Genomic DNA, 7,678 nt, shown 5'->3' with positions numbered 1-7,678 from the left:
AAACAAAATGAATAATATAAATTAATTTTTCTTATTTTGATTCGATTTAATTAAAAATTAGATTTTTATTTTAATTTGAGTTTAAAATAGATGAAAAAGGAATTTTGAGGGAAAAAAAACCTACTTCGTTAAAAATTAAAATGCGATGCATCTTTTGTAATTTTCAAAAATGCCGAACATTTAATGTGAATTTTATTTTTAATTTTTTTATAGAAATTTAACAGTTAAACGCTGAACATTTAATGTGAATTCTAAAATAATATTACATCGAAGTTGATAATCATATATTATTTTGTAATCATCGTATGAAAATGAAAGGGACAATTCTTATATATATGAGAATGAACAGACAAATTTAAAAGATAAATGAATGTGTATTATGGAACATGTAAATAAAAGATTGAAAAGAGAGAAATGTAATCATCTTAGAAGGCTCTATTTTTTTCGTACTTTAAAATTATCATGAATAAATTTAAAAATCTTAAACTTTAAAGATTATACAAATGAGAAAGTTGATTTGCATAGAAGTCAAGATATATTTTAACATGGACAAAGAACGGCGGGTTAAAGGAGTTGGAGAATGTGCCGCCGCCATTTGGACGAAAGGTGAGGAAGCAAATCAAGGCCAAGATGAAACCCCAAGTGTAACCGTCGTCGCCCAACGGAGTGATCTCGTCCTTGGCAGGCAGTTCCTCCCCACCACGGAAGAATGTAGCAAATAAGCCCTAGGCTAAACAGAGCACACTGTCACTGAGGCGACCGATTCCGAGGAGCAAGGATGTCGCAGACGATAATAGGGCTGCAGTTCTACTTCCAAAAAGAGCCTGTGCGATGCGCCCGCCTTCAAGCCTTCCACATGGTAGTAGATTCAAGGATGTCAACTATCCCTGCACCATATATTGGCATACTACAGTGCTTTTCAAATGCCAAAGCAAGAACACAAGTGATTGGTAGAGATGAGAAGACAATTGAGGAATCTAGAGGATTGATAAAATTTTGAGTAAGCAGCCATCAAGGTTCTAGAGATCTAGAAGAAATTTCTGATTTGTTCCCTCTGAGGATGAAAAAATAAGGTACTAATGAACAGGAGTCATGATTCAACAAGTTCTTTGGCTCAGCACCGATCCATTTGATCAATTTGTTTCATCCATTTAACTCTACTGACCTATTCAATGTGTCCAACATGACCAAATCAACTAGTCTGTCCAGATCATTCGACCTTACTTGTCCAACTGGTTGGTCCAACCTAATCGACTCACCAAACTTGTTCAGGTCGACTTGTTCAACTTGATTCTCCAAATCAACCAACCCACTTAGCCTAAAGAGACTCGTTGGTCAAATTATGTGAACTACTAAGCTCTGATTCATTTGGTTTCACAAATTCAACACTCACATGTTCGACAATGGGACTTGAGAATGAGGTTTGGTGCTTAGGAGTTCGATACTAGTGAAGATAGATAGGTTATATATAGAGTTGAGGATGAGTATTGCTTTGAAAAAAGTCATGAGTGGGCACTTGGGAAAGGAAAATCAGCTTGTTTCTACTTGATTTAGTGGAACCAAAAATAGCAAATGATAGAATCTCTCATTTGTCCAATTTTCCAACCACTCTTTTGGAGTAAAAAGTGAGATGAAAATTTTCAAAAAATCATCCATGATCCATCCTAGGGGTGCAAACCAATAGAGCCAGCTCGCAAGCTTTTCAAGTTGGCTCAAAAAAAAAGAATTGATTCATATTCGAAATTATCCAAGTTGAGCCGAACGAGAACATGCTTAACAAATAATTCATACCACACAAGGGAAAAAGAGAAATACAGTTCTAGGAAGAACCAACATACCTAAAAGTCCAGCAAAAGCAAGAGGATCAACAGGTACTCCAACCCCTTCAACTAACTGCATATGGTAGTACATTGCCCAATTCATCAGCATAAGGTCCCATCACAAGTTGAATGAATGAAAGAAGTGGATTGTTATAGAAGAATTGTGGCCTGATAAATCTGCAACAAGGAGAAAATGAGAAGAAAGACGTGAGTTCTAAAAGGCATGTTTGCCCTTGAAGAAAGGCTGGATACTTACAAAGCATCGTCTCCACCATTAAAACTACCATTAACTACAAAAGCAGTGATGGCAAGGGTTAGTGATGTTATATAGGCACTGGCAGTGTGTGCAACAGGGATGTCGAATAGAGCCTTTTTATTGGGCAATAAGGATTCATAGTTATTCATCACCCCTATGCATCCTGTCCAATTTGATGGCACAAGGAACGATGGACTGAGCTTAACACCATAACGAGCTGCTGTTACCCTTGTTGTAATTTGTAAACCAAACCTTTCATTACCATAATAATGGCCAGTAAAAGTACAGTGTTTGTGAGCAAAATGTAGAACAAGGAAGAAATGGCAATCCAAATTAAAACTCAACATGCAGCAGACAATTTAGCAAAACATGGATCTCATACCTCTGATACACCTAAGATCAAAAGAAAGCCGCTGAAAAGGAGGAGAACATCTGCTATGTAGTCGTCAAAAGTAGCACCGGGCTTAAAAAAGAAGCCACTCATCAATGGTATAGTTCCAAATGTTGCAACACAAAAACATTAGGGCACTCAAATATCCCCATGGTGTGCTCAGCGTTGTGGACTCAAATTGAAGATCAATTTCTGCTTTGGGTTGCACCACACACACCTACATAGTAACGATTTGAAATTCCATACATACTGTAGAATAACACAACTCATGCACAGAGAAAACAAGAATGCTAAACAAAAATACACTTCTCATACTTAATCTCTTATTCACCATGTCTTTCTTTCTTCTTTTTTTTTTGCTGCTATTTTCCTTACTAAACAAAATACATTTTTCATGCTCTCTCTCTTACTGCATTTTCGTGATCCTTTTTTAAAAAAAATGGTGTGGAACCATGTTATTGTAGCAGATTCTCTGAACATTGCACAAAAACTACATATTCAACCTTCCTCTCTTAACTTCTTCAATGTGCAAATGCTTTGTTTGGCATGAAGAAGCAAAGAGGAAGATGTTTTTGGTGTAGTGGATTGAGGTTTATTAAGGAATTGGGATATGATAAAACCAGGTTTTATGAAGAAACTATTCTAGAAGCGACTATTCAAAATCAAATAGAGAAATTCCATGAGTGAATATAGAAGTTAAGAAATCAACAGTAATTGAAAGAGAAGCTATCAGGAGTTCCTATGATCATACAAACATAAAAGGAAAATGCAAATAGGTGCAAGCTATATTTTAGTTGAGTTGATTTAACCTTCTTGGTTATATGTCGTCCTTCATCTCCTCCAAGAACCACAGCACCACATCCCGGCCAGCTGCCTCAGAGAGCTTTTTTTCCAGCTTCGGCATGACCTCTTCGATCGGTATCCTCAAATTGCCAATGAAAATACCACCATCACCAAACCTCCGAACATCCGCAACAAAGAATGTGTCAAAACCAAAGCAGTTCTTGAGCTGCAAATGCATAATTCCATTTCAAGAGTCCATTTTCCCCAAAGGTACTATTAAATTCCCAAAAGAATTGTTCTTTCAAACTCAATTATTACCTTGTTAAGATCCAGAGCCTTGAATGCCCCTTCTGCCTTCTCCAATCTCTCATTCTCTTTGGCTAGGCTATCCCTGAGCAGAATCCTCAAAGGAAGAGTGAGGGGATTAATAGCGGATTCCCTGTCGAGCTCCCTGAGCTTCCGCTCAGCCCGTTTCTTCTCGAGCTTGATCGCAGCCTCTATGGAAGGATTGCTCATGAATTTCTTGAACTCCTCGTCCGTCTTCCAATCCACTTCCTGCTGCCGAGCCTCCTCATCCAGTTCTCCTCCCTCCGCGGCCTCACCCACCGCCGACCCACTTTCCACAACCTTATCCGGCCTCCTATCACCAACCTCATCGGTAGCGACGGCAACAGGTGAAGAAGACGACTTAGGTAGCTCTCCCTGATCCCGGGCTGAGAACATTGGTAGACGTCCATCTCTGCGACGGGAGTGGAGCCGGAGACGGAATCCGCGAGATTGCCAAGACTGGAGCTTGGGGCGAAAAGAGATTGGGACAGGGGAAGGGGTAAGAGGGAGAGGCACGAGGAGGAAGTGGGAAGAGGCTATTAAAGCACTAGTATCGAGATCTCTGAGAGAGAGGTGTTAGGGCATCCACAATGGTTAGAACCCACTGTGAGCTTCTTCGTTGCCACGTCTGTGCCACATCAAAAGTTAAAAACCTCATACCTCTTTCCACTATCAAAAAACCTCTCAACAACTTCCTCATGGGTCCCACACTTTTCATTATATATAATTCTCATTTCTCCTTCATATTTTACATTACACATCATTAAATTTTTATAAAATTTAAATTTATAAATTACTAACATGAAATAACATTAATAATTAAAAAAAATACATAAATATTATAGTGCATCAAATAAAAAGACAAATTATAATAATATATAAAAATAAACGTAAACTCATCTACACCAAGCCATGTCTCTGTTTAATTTTTTCCACCATTTTCTCATGTAAATAAAGTTGTCCTGGTGTCATCTCACTGGTATCCTTCATAAGAATTCCATAATCCTTATGAAAGATCTCGGCTTCCCGCAAAGCCATTTTTTGTATTTGATATTCTTTAATATCTTGCCATTCTTTGTCGATCCTATGTTCCATTGTGTCGCCCTCTCTGGCTTTAGATTTACCTTTTCTCTTCGCTGTCTTTTGTCCTATCGGACGAATGCGAACTTCAGAGTCATCTAAATCAACACTTGTATCTGGATTTGATGTCGAAGTGTTTCGCCCTTATTCGGATGTCCTTGCCTTCTTGTTAGAGTAATGAGCAACTGATTGTGGAGTATATTTCTCATATTTTTTGAGAACCCTCCACACATGCATATACTTAAAATCCTTACCTTTGTTGTTGGCTTTCCACATATTCAGTGCATTCTCCAACACATTCTCGTCACTCCAACCGCTTTGCCGATGAGTATAAAAATTATTATAAGTTGCAGAAAATTCATTTACCATCGGTGCAAACCTATAATAATGTGATTTCAGCCGCTGATAACTTCTCGTCATAGATCCAGTGGAGCGATGTTTGTTGTAGTAATCAGCTATACGTTTCCAAAAAACTTGATCCTTCTAATCATTACCAATGATTAAATCAGTGCTTATAGTTGCCCATGATTTCGCAAGGACCACATCTTCATCGAGAGACCAAAATCTTCGTTTCGATTCATTTTCCTCCAGCTCAACTTCACGCTCTTCTTGTGACGAGTGTGGTGGCAACTGAGTTGCAGGAACAGATGATGGTGTTAGAGGAACAGATGATGGAGTTAGAGATTCTTTGTCGCTGATAGATGGATCAATAGTTGCCCTTCTTGATTCATTTGGAAGTATGACAGGTGGTTGAGTAGAAGAAAATACGTAAGGATAAGGCATCCTAAGTTGGCAACCCATTGCTGACCAATCTTGGGATGGATACATACCAAATGGAGCTGGGGCGGCGTTACTTGGATTCCACGTCTGCAAGAAATTTTGAGAACTTTGGGAATTTGGAAAATTTGAATAATATTGTGGAACATATGAAATATTTTGAACATTTGGAGGATATTGTGTGTGAGAGAAAATACGAGGATATTGGATATTTGGAGGAGTGCGAGTATTTTAAAAAGATGTATTTTCTTCCATATTTGAAGAATTCAAAAGATTCGTAAAGGAAGTATTGAGATTTTCATCCATCTCGAATACAAATAGGGAATGAAAGGAAGAAATGAATATAAAGCAAAGATTGCAATGAAATGAATAAAATAGATCTCATATTTATAGATTTTTTATATATTAAAAAATTAAATTAAAACGTTGAACAATGGCTAAAAATTAGCTGTTGTTCAACGACATACAACGGCTAATTTAGCCGCTGTTCTCTTTTCATTTATTTTACAATTATTAAAAAAAATTAATATAAAAAAAATAAAAAATACGAAGAAGCGACTCCGTAACAACGTAGGTGGTTGTTAAAATAAACAACATAAAATTAACGAGGCTATAGTATTTACTTGGTTACAACCTACGTGATTGTTAATCCAAGGCGTTGAAAGAGCTCCACTAGAAATCTCCTTTGTTGAAGGCAGAGAAACCTTTTACACTCTTTGGAAGCTTAGAAAAAGACTAGGAATGAGTTACAGAAGTTTTTGTTTAATTCCTAACTTCAAGGGGATTTTTATAGTCTCCTGGGATCAATTACCATTGGTGGGAGGTGCCTTTAAGTGGGTCAAGGCGCCTCCAAGTGGATAAAATTTTATCCGCAACTCAACGACAACAAATGGTCATTTGCGGCTGACACTGTTCACTCGAGGCGCCTCCGAAGCCACTACATGTGCCTCAAGTACTATTCATCTAAGGTACCTCTGAAGCCATTGAAGGTGCCTTAAGCAGTGTTCATCCGAACAAGATTAACTTTCCTTGTTAATCATTTTTCGCTCTGCTCACTTGGATGATGATTCGGTCGTCCGAAATTTAGCTCACCTGAATCCAACTCCAGCCTTCTTCTCGAGAAGGCCTCCTCTCCGCTTCTCGTCCCTCGAACATCGTATAGGTCCTTCTCGTCTATCGGTGTATTCTTCCACTGCATCTCGTCCCTCGGATGCATCGAGTCCGTCGACTCGTTTCCCGTGTCATCGTTCTCATTAGCCGCGTCTTTCGCTTGACTTCTTGTATTCCTAAGCTCTTACACACTTAGACACAAAGATCAAACATAATGGGACCCAACTTGATTTGGTTGATTACATCAAAACCAATCCGAGGTACTTACAGATACTTCAAAATTTAAGAATTATGAAGGGCTTAATTGGTATTTTAATTTCACAAGAGTCAAATTAGAAAAATCTCTAAAAATCATATGCCACAAAAAATTTTGTTCAATCAGTAAAAAATAATTTATTTTGGATATCAAAATTATGCTTAGCTCAATAAATTAATTTCTATGCATATTAGAAAATTAATTTGCTTGATTTATTCATTTTGGAAAAATCAATTATTTCGTCAACTTTCGTTATATTTTATTCTCAAAATTTTATCTTTCCAAAATAGAAATATTATCTACTAACAAAAAAAAAATTAAATTTTTTTAACTGTTAGGTTATTTTCTATTAATTTTTCAACATCGTATGTTTAAAATTTAAAATACGTTGCAGACTTATTATTGAAAAAAATTATTTTTCTATGATAAAGCATGATGTTCACTATCATAATAAAAAATTTTGACATTTTTGAATATTATCTGAATTATTATAATTTTTTGCCAAAAGTAAAATTTTTATTATTAAAAAGATTAATTTTTCTATGGATAAACAATAAATTTTATATATTCAGAAAAATTATCACGATATTTCTAAATCAAATTCAATTTTTTTTAAGAATTTAATTGTTATAATAAATATTTATATTCAAAAAAATATTATTCTAGTCAAAATTAATATTTATTTTTCATGATAATTTTTCCATCGATCTACCTACTTATGTTTGACTTTGACAAAAATTTCATGATTTTTCAAAACTAGAAATTATTTTTGTCGAAATAGAGAATTAACTAGTAAAATTGTGAAAATAAAGTTTTTAAAATTTAGTTTTGAAAAATATGAGTTTACTATTAATTCTGTTCACAAACTCCTAGACAAT

General features: G+C 36.1%; 1 pseudogene; it reads right to left on the bottom strand.

Moving 5' to 3' along the window:
* Positions 1-843: 843 nt before the first annotated feature.
* LOC122050224 lies at positions 844-7,133 on the bottom strand (annotated as a pseudogene).
* Positions 7,134-7,678: the final 545 nt, after the last annotated feature.

The sequence above is a fragment of the Zingiber officinale genome, chromosome 3A (genome assembly GCF_018446385.1).
Source record: "Zingiber officinale cultivar Zhangliang chromosome 3A, Zo_v1.1, whole genome shotgun sequence".
Classification (NCBI taxonomy): Eukaryota; Viridiplantae; Streptophyta; class Magnoliopsida; order Zingiberales; family Zingiberaceae; genus Zingiber; species Zingiber officinale.
The sequence above is the reverse complement of the archived record's forward strand: the minus strand, read 5'-3'. Positions and strand labels throughout refer to the sequence as shown.